The sequence below is a fragment of the Pimephales promelas genome, chromosome 11, assembly GCF_988280905.1.
Source record: "Pimephales promelas chromosome 11, fPimPro1.hap1.1, whole genome shotgun sequence".
Classification (NCBI taxonomy): domain Eukaryota; kingdom Metazoa; phylum Chordata; class Actinopteri; order Cypriniformes; family Leuciscidae; genus Pimephales; species Pimephales promelas.
The window spans coordinates 14,297,431-14,310,434 of record NC_142779.1 but is presented as its reverse complement, the minus strand read 5'-3'; the positions used below and the strand labels follow the sequence as shown (position 1 = coordinate 14,310,434).

The following is a 13,004-nucleotide window of genomic DNA, read 5'->3' as shown; positions in this document are numbered from 1 at the left end:
GTCTTATAATGGAGGTGTATGGGGTCCACCTCAAAGAGCATGCACAGAGAAGTCCAAATAAACATGATTTTTTTTTGTGACTCGTAAATATACACATTGATGGCCTAAGACACGAAACGAGTAGTTTGTGTGAGAAAACGAACTGTATTTATATTGTTTTTACCTCATTTAACCACAGCCATGTCCAAGTGATCTGAGGACGTGGATGCTTTGGTCTGCGCAAGCGCCGGATGTGATCTCTCGCGTGTGTACGTCACTCAATGTTTACGCATTACCTTTCACTATGGAGATCTAAACATTTTTAGATATACAGGACATCGCAATGGAAGACAATTTTGGTATATCAACAGACAACGTTGAATTTTTTCTGCAACCACGTGAGAGATCGCTTCCGGCGCTTCCCAGCGCTTGCGTAGACTGATGCGCCCGTGGCCTCAGATCACTTGGACATGGCTGTGGTTACAAGAGGTAAAAACAATATAAATACTGTTAGTTTTCTCACACAAACGGCTACTTTCGTGTCTTAGGCTATCAATGTGTACTTACATTTAACCGTCATTAATTCATGTTTAATTTGGACTTCTCTGGGCATGCTCTTTGAGGTGGACCCCATAAACCTCCATTATATGACCGACTGACAAGAACAGTTTGACCTAAAAATATCAAAATTGAAAATACTGTGGAAACAAAGACTCCTACATCTTGGATGCCCTTGAGGTAAGCTAAAACATATCAAAAATTAATTTCAAAGTGAACTATCCCTTTAATATGATAGAAGTTAAAATGTAGTAACTAACATTTTAGATACAATATTTCTGTCAATGAAAATTGCTCCAAAGGAAGCAAAATGAATCGTTCCACGTATCTGAACAACTCACTGTAGCATTGTTTTGAACAAATCGATTGAATTGGATTGAGTGAATTATTCAACGACTAACTGACAGTAACTTGTTTCAACCCTGAATTAATCAGTTGAGTGAATGAGTCAATGTCACTTTGGTAACTCTGCTAATTAAATTTAAAGTCTGAAACTATATGTTATTAATAATAATAATAATAATATACAGTATATGTTGCTGTATATATTATTGTCATTTAAACTCTTAACTGTTAACCATTTTGCCGTTGTGCTGGACCTGAAAGATTCCTTTAAATGTTGTCTCCTGATTAACTCCTGTCAATTATAAGATTACAAGAGCTCTCATTTACACTTGTGTGCTGTTCCCTGGACTGCATCAGCCCAGGAGAACAAACTGCAGAGGAAAAAGAGTGAATCACTCCATCAGAGACAGTTCTTTGATAGCTTCTGTGCTTTTAGGACTGAGGGTTAGTGTCCGACCACCCCCACCAACCCCGGTCATGCCTATTCAGTCTCTCCAAATCACACAGACAAATTAAGCACTTCCATATCCCGAAAAAAAAACTCCCCTTCCTTTACAAATGCTGAATATGAAATTAGCTTGCAACTATTGAAAGGCAGCAGAGGATCATTTTGTGCTGAAAGGAAAGTAAAAGGTTTGCCTCGTGTTTCTCAAATGCAACTGATTTCCTCCGTGAAAGGAAACGAGAAAGGAACAAGAATGTAAAAGAGGGGAACGTGTTGTACCTTTTGTCCTGTCTGATTCTCTCTCTGGCTGTTTTTTTTTTTTTTTTACTCTCTCTCTCTCTCTATGTATATATGCCTGTGTCTTTCTTTCCTTCCAGAGGCTGTGGTTTCGATGTGACCAAAAACTTCAGGCTAATATGTTGGTTTACATTAAAAATCAACAACATTCATTTCCATAATGCATTCTAATGGATTAGAGGGCTGTTTGTCTGGCTAGGTCAGCATTCTGGTTTTAGTCAACACAGCAACCCACCTGACAAGAGCTATTATGTTTATACCTGTTACAAGCCATGGAAATAAAATGCACATAATTAGCTATTTCAGCCATGATCTCATTTATTCGCCGGCGTCCCTGTTTGCTCACCTTCGACCTCTCATTTCATATTATAAACCATCAATGGGGCAAAAGATACATTATCATTTGTGATATCAGGTGACAGCTCACTCTCTGTGCGTGTTTGTGAACATGAGGTGGGGGATGTAAAATGTGCTGTACCAGACACCAATTAAACGTCTATTTGATGGGGGCATTAGTTCATTCTGGTAAACTATCTGAAGCATTTAGAAGCAGATATTGGGAGGCTTTGTTAGCATGCCATTTGTTCTCTCTTAACAAGAAGGACCTAATTGAAAGGCTTTTTATTTGACAATGCTCTATCATAAACATCTGTTGATCGTTACTTAAAGGGACAAAAATTCTGGAATCCAATGACTTTTCGCTCTTTTTTTCACTATGATTTCATGGAATGAAAGTAAATCCAGACTGTCAAGCTCAACAAGATTTTTTTAATTAATTACTAGTTTAGAAATTACTAGTTTAATTCAGCAAAAACACATTAAATTGACAAAATGTGACAGACTGTTATAAATGCTGTTCTTTTGTATTGAGTATTAAGCAGCACAACTGTTTTCAACAATAAGAAATGTTTTTTGAGCACCAAATCATCAATATATTAAAATAGAAAACAGTCATTTTAATAATATTTAACACCAATACTGTTTTTACAGTTTTCGATCAAATAAATGCATAGTGAGCATACAAGACATCATTACAAACTTTTACTAACCCCAAACTTTTTTGTACAGTGATGTATACATAAAAAGGTCATACTAAGTCACATGATAGCTTTCTGGGACAACGAAGTAAAATTAAAGTTGTCATTCTATTAAGTTTTGCTTAAAAATAGGCTAACATAAGATGCAGGTTTTTTTTTTTTTTTTTTTTTTTTTTTTTTTTACAATATAGACATTGATGACATTGTTACGTAACTCTAAGATGACCAATTGCCATTGTGCGTTATGAGACCATTCACATTGCATAAAGTTTAAATATGTGGAAGAACAGCTGGATACAGGGAGCTACTGAGCAATTGAAGAATAACTGACATTTTATAGGGCTGCTTACAGCTTCAGACGACTTGGAATGGTGCACCATCATGGACAACTTTTATGTAAGGTGCTTTTTTTAAAAATCATTTTGGCCAGGACTCCAGATTTACTTTAATGAGTGAATCATTCCACAATTGTACATTTTTTTTTGTGAACTATCCCTTTAAGGTCTCTGATGCACTGAAAATAAGCAACATTATTGAATATGATTAAATCAAAAACAATATACAGACATTATAGTGGGTGCTTCATTAGTTTTTGTTCATTTAGCATTTCTCATACTTGAAGAAGCAAGTGTGCCAAGAATGTGCTCGTGCTCCTTTGAACTCAGCAAAAATCTTCTCCTCAAGCATTTAAATTTACCCTACAGAACAAACTTCTGTTCCTCTCGCGGTCTGCGCTAAACTGATTTTTTGTTTTAATTAATGCTCTAGATGACCACAGCTGCTCCGGGAGCCTTCCATTAGAGGTCTTCTAAATGAGCCCATAGAGAAAATACAGGGATCCGCATTCACATGCAGTGGCCAAAGGCCTGCGAGCATGCCTTCACATATAAGTAAAGTTAAAGGAAAGCATGTTCAAATGCTCATAGCACTCCCACACACACAGTAATTGCTGTACAGGGCAGGTTCATGGCTTGTAAGTCCTCAAATATGGTTTTGACCAGTGCATTCCTCAACATCCGTAACGCACATAGAGCTTTCTAATAAACTCCAGCTCGGGCAGCGCTCCAGATGGGGGTTAGGAGAAAGGAACACTGATGGTGGTAAGTGGTTTCAGCAGAGACAGCATGGCCCTTCATCCCAAGCCAGTAGAGAGCTGGGTGTTAGTCGGCTTTGGCTGCAGTCTGCACTTTGGGTTTCAGCCACATTTTCAGTGTGTGTGTGTGCGCATTTGTTTTTTTTTATATCCTTGCTGGCCATTTCCTCCGAAACCCAACCTGGGGTTTAGGGTTCCTTTCTAGCCGGATGTTTGTACCCCCGGCAAGAGCTTGCACTGCCTTTTTTTTTTTTTTTTTCCATTTAAGCGGTTGCTTTCATCTCTCTTTCTCTCTCTCACACACGCAACACAGACCTGCTGTGGCTTCCCTATGGTCATACCGGGCCTGTTTAGTGGAATGGCTCTGAACGTACCACTCTTATAAGAATACCTGTCTGTGTTGCGCGCTGCCTTTGTTTTTTACCTTTACTGTTTGTACGTCGCCTCCGGCTACATGTCAAATACAGAATAAATTCTTGTGTTCCAACAGAAGGTATAAGGCTGCAGAAAAGTCACATAGTGAAGGCATTAAATTGATCAAAAGTGACAGTAAATGGCAAATGTTACAAAAGGTCTTATGCCGAAAATTAGGCCCACAACATTACAGACATTATAGTGTTTCATTTACACATGGGGTACGTTTTTTATCTTTTTTGTTGTTGTTGTTGTTGTTGCAAGTGGTACTTTAGGTGGCAAATCATTCTGACCTGCATTGTATGTATATTGACTTCAAATATCACTTTTTGTAATGTCTATTTAGTCATCAGCCACAAAAATCAAAAACAGCAAATATTGATATTTGTGATTAATTATGATTAATGTATCATGTAATAAACCAAGCACTAAAAAGCAAACATCTTTCACATAGACATTGATAAACATGGCTAATTTAAAAGACTAATTTCAGTCACTCTTTCATCTGACACAGTAACCCTTGACGCCCCCTCCCTGTCTCTTCACCCAGCTCTCCAAACTTCGTCTCTCTTCTCTGCAAGACCTCATTTCCTTCATCCCTCCCTCCATTCCTCCATTCTCCGTCCAGTCTTTACAGAGACAGACAGCCATTCTCCTTCATTGTCTTTTAACAAAGAATAGGGACTATAGATTGGTTCCCCTTTTAATATGGCTGGTTTTTATGCCCAATTCATCCAAATTAAATTGGTCACAACCCACCTGGTGTTGCCCTGTCTTCAATGTGTCTCATGGATCATTCAAAGCCTCTCCAGCCAAACTTCACAACCTCTGCTGACCTTGTGTCTTGCTAGTCTGTGGCTATTGTGGTTTGCCCGATAAAAGATGGCATCCCCAATAGAGGTGGTGTACACAGAGGGGGGCAGAGGAGCTTGAGTCCCTGCCCCTTTCATTCCACACTCTAAAAGTGCCCTTCTGCTCATTAAAAAAAGTAGATAATATGCTTAATGTCAAACTCTCAAAATTAACGAATTCATTATCTTAGCTTTATTTGTTAAAAAGAGTAGAAAAGAAAATTCACTCTTTATGCAATCATTTTGTATATGAGTCAATTTTATTTTAAATTGTGGTGTGTAATTTCACATTAATTTACTGTATTATTTTTTATATAACGTTTTTATCCTGTGTTGATGTGTTAATGTGTTGAATCTATTTTTAACGGGGATATAATAATTATAATTTATTATATATAGGTTGCTATGTGTTATATATTCGATTTATATTATTATTATTATTTGCTTTTATAATTGAACAGTGTGTTTTTTTTTTCTTCTTCACGTTGCTCACTTTTTCATGTTGTAAAGCTATTATATTGCGGTTATAAACATGATGATAATAGACATACGTTATAGCAATCCAAAAACATCTTACTTGTGTGTATAATTCATTATAAAGGTATTCATAATGTACGTTATAATGCATTATTTCGTTTCAGAAATAATTGTAACCAAAGTTAAAATGCATTATAAAATTCACAGATTCCTTGTTACATCTGAAACTGGTTGTTTGTTGTGTTTTAATGCATAATACTTTCTAATGGTGTGTAACATTTGTATTTTAACTGTGGTTACCATCATTCATTGCATTATAAGGTGCATTAAAAGGCATAATTAATGAATTAAAATTGAAGAGTTCAGACGCAAAAGCCTCTAAATGCCATTTGAAATTTTCTTCTAAAATGACCATTTTTATCAAGCTTGTATATTTAAGTTCAGTAATTTCACTTAAATTGCAATGAAGATAACCTATTAATTGTCATTTAAGTGAAATTACTGAACTTGATTATATAAGCTTGATAAAAATGATCATTCTAGAAGAAAATTTCAAATGGCACTTAGAGGCACTTAAATGGCATCTGAACTCTTCAATTACTTTTATATTGCTTTCTATCAAGTAAAGTGTTAACGAAAATGGTTTTATACCATTTTATCTAAATTTCAATAAAAAAAAATTAACTAAGTCGGTTGTGTAAATACTAGTTGTGCTATTTTTTAAGGACCCTCGGTCTTGTCTGCCCCTGTGGAGTTCTGTGCACACCACTGCCCTAAACTTTGTAAAGGGTCACCTTTAGACCATTAGCGGAGCATTGTTTCCCCTTGGCCCAGCCTGTGCCCCCTGCATCAGCCCCCAGCCAAAGCTGCACAAATGGGAGCTTTTAATTATCATCATCTCTTTCTCTCTCTCCCACCTCCCACTCTTCCAGAGAATGCCTCTTGTCTTTTTGGTCATAGTCATGCCATGTCCTAATGCACTTGGATCCTCACAGAGAGCCATAATGCGGCTCTCACCGCTGTTTATTAGCCAGATCCATTTGCCACAAGTAACCCCCCCCAACCGCCACTGCCACTACGCCTGCTTTCGCTCTCCCTCCGCCTCTTCTTTGTGCTGCCATATGAATGCACTTTGATGGTTGATAATTATGCCTGTCCTTTTGACACGAGGATCCACGGCCTGCCCTTGTTAAGCCAGTAATTAGCCTGTCCTCCTTATTTATTGAGAAAGTACAAATTATCCCTTCTAGTGGGCACTGGCCATTCCCAGCTCTCTCGCTCGCTCTTATTCTCACTGTTTCTCCCTCTCTACTGGCTCTCCGTTCTCCTTGTATTCCTCAGCACTTTTGATAGGCTGAAAGCAGCTGCACTAAGGCAAGATAAAGCTGCACCATCAGGATGATGGAGAGTGTGGATGGAGAGGCGCTGTGCCGAGCACAAAGGCCGTGGAGGAGCGGGTGACAGTGGCGTGAGGACAGCTGAAGAATGCCGCAATGAATAGCTCTCATTTGTGAATATACAGATCTGGGTGGAGGAGCTGCGGGGGCGAAATCCACAGGTCATTTAAATAAAGTTTGGGGAATATACAGTAGAAGCTAACGACAAACATGGAGATGTTTAAGTAGTGCGAGGAGATGGTCGACTGAAACAATGCCTGGGCCTTGTTTTTTCTCGTGTTTATCTCAAAGGGGGCTAAATTGAATAAATTGCCTGATTTATTAAAATAATGATCTGCTCTTAGGGTCTCAGGTTTGGTCTTTCCAGTGGGAGCTGCATTATCTTGGAACATGTTGCATGGAGGCTTAATTTCAATTGCATGCCATGTTTAAACCTTGTTTAATACGGTATGAAAAAGGCTGTGATGTAGCTTGTTGTCACAGTCTATTTACCATATAAAATTATTCAAAACTTGTATACACCCTTTCCCTGTTCGGTTTCTTCCCCCTCTTTTCTGCTTCTCAGCCTTTCTATTATTATTATTTTTTTTTTCAAGAGGTCTGGAATATTAAGCTGTGACCCCCCCGTTGTCCCTTTCCCCTCCTCAGCTCTCTCTGTGTCCTCTTTAGCTTGGACAAAACCCATTTGCTCCAGTACAGCAGGAGGAATGGTATTCAGGTGGTCCCCTCCCTCTCCTCATGCCCATAAGAGCCTCCCAATCAATAGAGATGTAAATAAGTTCAGACAGTTGCCAGACCTTTGTCTACGTCTTAGGTTTGAGAGGCATCACAAGGATCTATTTTGGTCGGGCTGAGATTTTTAATCTGTTTAGTTTCAGTATTCGGGGAGAAACAACACAATCTTTTGGACTAAATAGGCTGGATTACCAGTCACACTTGTGCAGTCTTGAAGTTTGATCTCTCTCTCTCTCTCTCTCTTTTTTTTTTTTTTTTTTTTTTAAGATGACAACAGATTTAGTTTCACGAGTGTATTTACTATGCATTACCTGTTCTTGTTTAGGTTTGGAAAGATCTGATTGTATATATCAGGATATACCCGTGTGATAGTTTGTCTCTGTAACTGTTGGTTCACAACGCCAAGTGTAGCTGAAATGCAGTCACGCAGATGTAGAGAAGAACTGAAAATTCTGCATTGTGTAGATCTTGAGCTGCGTTGGTCAATCAAACACGGGGTAGCAGGCATTCGTTCATCTGGATATTTTATTCTCGGTCCTCTCCCATGCAGTTACAGTGCAGAGCCAAAACGGGAAATTGAGTTGACCCATGACATCATGACAATTTAAGGAAAAAGCACTCACATTTCAATTAGACATCAGATAAATGAATGCGGACAATTTTGTGGTCATTCTATTTAACAATACATTTATCTAACAGTATAATTTCTATACCTGTTAACAGCTTTCACTTTTTTTGTCTTAATTGTCGAGTGTTATTTGTCGAGTATTTATTTTTTATAGCATGTATTTTAAATATTTTAAATAAATTGAATATATATATATATATATATATATATATATATATATATATATATATACATTTCTATTTAGAATATACATTTCTATTTAGGCTAGTTTTAATTTATTTTATTTCAGCTTTAGTTAACTTCAACTTATTTTATTTTAGTTAGTTGCTCATGTAACATTCTAAATTTCATTTAAGTTTACAATTTTCATTTAATATTTTGATTTATTTTAGCTTTATTTCAATTAAATTTTACACTCACCTAAAGGATTATTAGGAGCACCATACTAATACTGTGTTTGACCCCCTTTCACTTTCAGAAGTGCCTTAATTCTACGTGGCATTGATTCAACAAGGTGCTGAAAGCATTCTTTAGAAATGTTGGCCCATATTGATAGGACAGCATCTTGCAGTTGATTGAGGTTTGTAGGATGCACATCCAGGGCACGAAGCTCCCGTTCCACCACATTCCAAAGATGCTCTATTGGGTTGAGATCTGGTGACTGTGGGGGACATTTTAGTACAGTGAACTCATTGTCATGTTCAAGAGACCAATCTGAAATGATTTGAGCTTTGTGACATGGTGCATTATCCTGCTGAAAGTAGCCATCAGAGTATGGGTACATGGTGGCTAAAGGGATGGACATGGTCAGAAACAATGCTTAGGTAGGCCGTGGCATTTAAATGATGCCCAATTGTCACTAAGGGGCCTGAAGTGTGCCAAGAAAACATTCCCCACACCATTACACCTCCAGTAGCAGCCTGCACAGTGGTAACAAGGCATGATGGATCCATTTTCTCATTCTGTTTACGCCAAATTCTGACTCTACCATCTGAATGTCTCAACAGAAATCAAGACTCATCAGACCAGGCAACGTTTTTCCAGTCTTCAACTGTCCTATTCTGGTTAGCTCTTGCCAATTGTATCCTCTTTTTCCTATTTGTAGTGGAGATGAGTGGTACCCGGTGTGGTCTTCTGCTGTTGTAGCCCATCCGCCTCAAGGTTGTGTGTGTTGTGACTTCACAAATGCTTTGCTGCATACCTCGGTTGTAACGAGTGGTTATTTCAGTCAAAGTTGCTCTTCTATCAGCTTGAATCAGTCGGCCCATTCTCCTCTGACCTCTAGCATCAACAAGGCATTTTCGCCCACAGGACTGAAATGAAAACCCTAGAAATGGTTGTGCGTGAAATTCGCCAGTAAGTGAGCAGATTGTGAAATACTCAGACCGGCCCTTCTGGCACCAACATCCATGCCATGCTGAAAATTGCTTAAATCACCTTTCTTTCCCATTCTGACATTCAGTTTGGATTTCAGGAGATTGTCTTGACCAGGACCATGCCCCTAAATGCATTGAAGCAACTGCCATGTGATTGGTTGATTCGATAATTGCATTAATGAGAAAATGAACAGGCGTCCCTAATAATCCTTTAGGTGAGTGTAGATTTAGTTAAAATAAAATAAACATAATCAGGATGTCAGTAAAATTATTAAAATTGATTAATTGCATATATTATATTATAGTCCAAATTAAGATAATTCAAAGACAAAATTACTTTAATAAATGGGAATTGAATAGACATTACAAAAAGGTCCATCTATTGTTTGTTTTCTTTCTATATCATTTCAAATCACTGGCTTAGTCCAATTTCGAGTCTGACGTTAATTTAGGGGCTGTCTAACCATATTCTTGTCTGTCTTCCATCATCCTTCCTCATAGTTCACACCTGAATTATTATTATTATTTTCCAAATAACATATCAATCCCATAGGAGTCTAAATATGCACACACCTAGGCATATTATCATGCTAAAGTACCAAACCCATTTTTAGGAGAGAAAAGGTACAATTCACCCAAAAAAAAATGACAACCACAGTGACATAATTCCTCAGAAAATTAGTTGCTACAACAAAGCAATGCCCTTTATTTGCAGTTGAATACTGCAAAGTTCTGAAGTAACTAAAGTAGGGTGTAAGTAAATGTGTTACTCTAACTATTCTAAACATCTTTGGTTACAAATTAGCAGTATGATAATTAACAATTAGAAATGAGCTCATGGTTACTGTTTTTTTTTATTTGAATGGACATTCTGTTTTGTGTGATGTTCTGAAATGGCTGAATGCGCCTGTTAGTTGATTTCAGCATTTTTAACATGCTTTTAAAACAGGCTGTGTGGTCAAAGCCATTAAAACATAATGAGATAAAAACTAGCTTCAGAAAGAATGCTTCATATTTAATGATACACTCGGTCCGCTGGTCCCTTCACCCAAAGCCATGTGATAATTCTGATCTGTGTATCCTAACATTACAGAGACAAGGCTATTTACACTTTCATTTAAATTGTCCTTTCTTCTTGTTGTCTGTTTTTGGAGGCCCTTTCTCTACACACATTTAGCTGAACTCTCCAGGGATTAGCTCAGAGTACAAAACTCAAAACAGGAAGTCAGACATAACAAACACCCTTAGCAAATGAACATATCGACAGACCCGTAAACAAACACAAAGATGTGTGTGTTTGTGCAGTCCAGTGGCTGCCAGTCTCCGCTTTTGTAGCTTTTGACTGTCTGTGCGATGTGATTTAAGAACCCAAATAACATGTTTGGTGATGGTCTGGAAGCATTAAAAGCATCGGTCAGCTCCTCGCATATCTGTGTGTGCTTAATTACAAGCGCTCGGCTTGTAAATTAAAACTTCATTTTCAAGCAAAGCTGTGGCGCCTGGGGGCAGATCTCCTGCCCTTTTATTTCTGGATCCCAGACCCAAACCCTGCTGCGTTTTTGGACAGGGTCTGTGGACGTCTGTGGCCCAGCCCGCCCCGCTGCCACTCAGGCCTGTTACTCTAGGCCACCGTGCTTGAAGCTATGGAAATGTCTTGCTGTGAATAAATGTGTGTGTGTGTGTAACAATGTATTTCCAAACAAGCTGGAGAAAGAAGAATGGAAAGCGAGAGAAACCAGAAATGTAATTAATGAGCAAGTTTCTCATGATTAACTTTTATTAAGCTGTACCCCTAAGCTCGGAGACATCAGGTAATGAGTGAAGGCTGCAGAACAGGATGGAAAATACACTCCGTCACACTGTATCTTCACATCTTTGGACTTTTAATTTATTTTTTTATAGCAGTGCCTCTCAACTTTGAAAAAACTATGTTAAATCGAAATAATAAAATGCAACTAACCAGATAATTTCAAGTTGACATAGCAAAAAGCCTCTCGACTTATATATAAAGTACAACTATAAGTATATATATATATTGATGGGGTTATTATTAATATTGTTATTTTCAAATTCATCTGCACCATTGCATCTTTCAGAATTTAATTGAAAATTATTCTTAAATTCCAATTCAACAATCACACTCATTAACTTCTTCAGTTCTGAATTTTGCACAACCCTGTCTGTCACATAGTAAAAGTTACCCATAATGACAGATGTCAACATGAAATACAATGCATTGCATACAGTACTTGCAATATAATATCATGACTAATCTGGTGAACATGTATGAAAGAATATTATTTGCATTGCATGAAATATATATTTTTTTCTATTACAAACATGGTTAAGTTTAGGTTAAACCAATAATTCAAATTAAAACAGTTCAATGTTTTATTCTAAAGGCATTTTTGCTCTTCTGTTTTGTTCTTATGTATACTTCTGAATACATAAATAATTTTGGTAAGGCATTTGGGCTGATATAACATAAATGAATGTTTAAACTCTTTGATTGAATCCACATGAAACTTTTTGGGAGTATGATGTGAGGTTCTGTACAGTCTGTTCTCGTTTGAGCACACGGCTCGACAAGAGGACGTGAAGGTGCACTTGTCCAGTGAAAAATGGAAAACGGTGGCTTTTGTAAAATAGGTGTGGTAATCAGATTTCAAAATTGAGGCTTATGAAATAATAACTTAAAATCCCTGCAGCGAATGGTTGCTGGTGCCTGCAGCTGACTAGCTTAAGCGCATGGCATGAGGTGGGCATTGTCTTTATAAGATGGCACCTCATAAAATGGCATTAGCTGCCATTGCTAGGGCTTGAAGCTTCATCCTGCTGGGTTTAGGCCCAGCGTGTTTGCCAGCACACATTATTAGAGTGACATCTGCTTTACAAGTCCTGCACCCAGGAGCAAACCTAAACAACTCATTTCAGCTCCATTCTCTCCGCAGACCCTCCCCGCCGCCCCTTCGCAAGCCTCCCGAGCAGAGGGTGTGTAACTCATTTTGTCCTCTCTCTCTCTCTCTCTCTCTCTCTCTCTCTCTCTCTCTCTCTCTCTCAATTTTAATTTGCATATGGTGTCATTTCTCTTTCTTTCCTTCCTTTCCTGTCTTCTTTCTCTGTTTGCAGCCCTCTGGCCAGTGAGTGTTGCACAACAGAGGGCTTCACTTTATCAATCAGCTGTGGCACAAACACTTAGTGCATTACAGCGACCATCCTTTATTTCAAAGCTCTTCACGGAGGAGGCATGCAAATTGCTACTGCATCAGCCGCCTTGACAAAAGAGCAAATTACCCAATGCGCACAACAATTTCTGAAGGCCTGAAGAGGACGTTGACTCTGGCCTTTTTCATTTAATGTGAGCAATGGCAT

General features: G+C 38.1%; 1 protein-coding gene across 9 annotated transcripts in view; it reads left to right on the top strand.

Annotated features, from left to right (window-relative positions):
- LOC120479474 (uncharacterized) overlaps positions 1 to 13,004 on the top strand; it is a 372,503-nt gene that overhangs the window by 298,781 nt on the left and 60,718 nt on the right. The gene's annotated exons all lie outside the window — the stretch shown is intronic.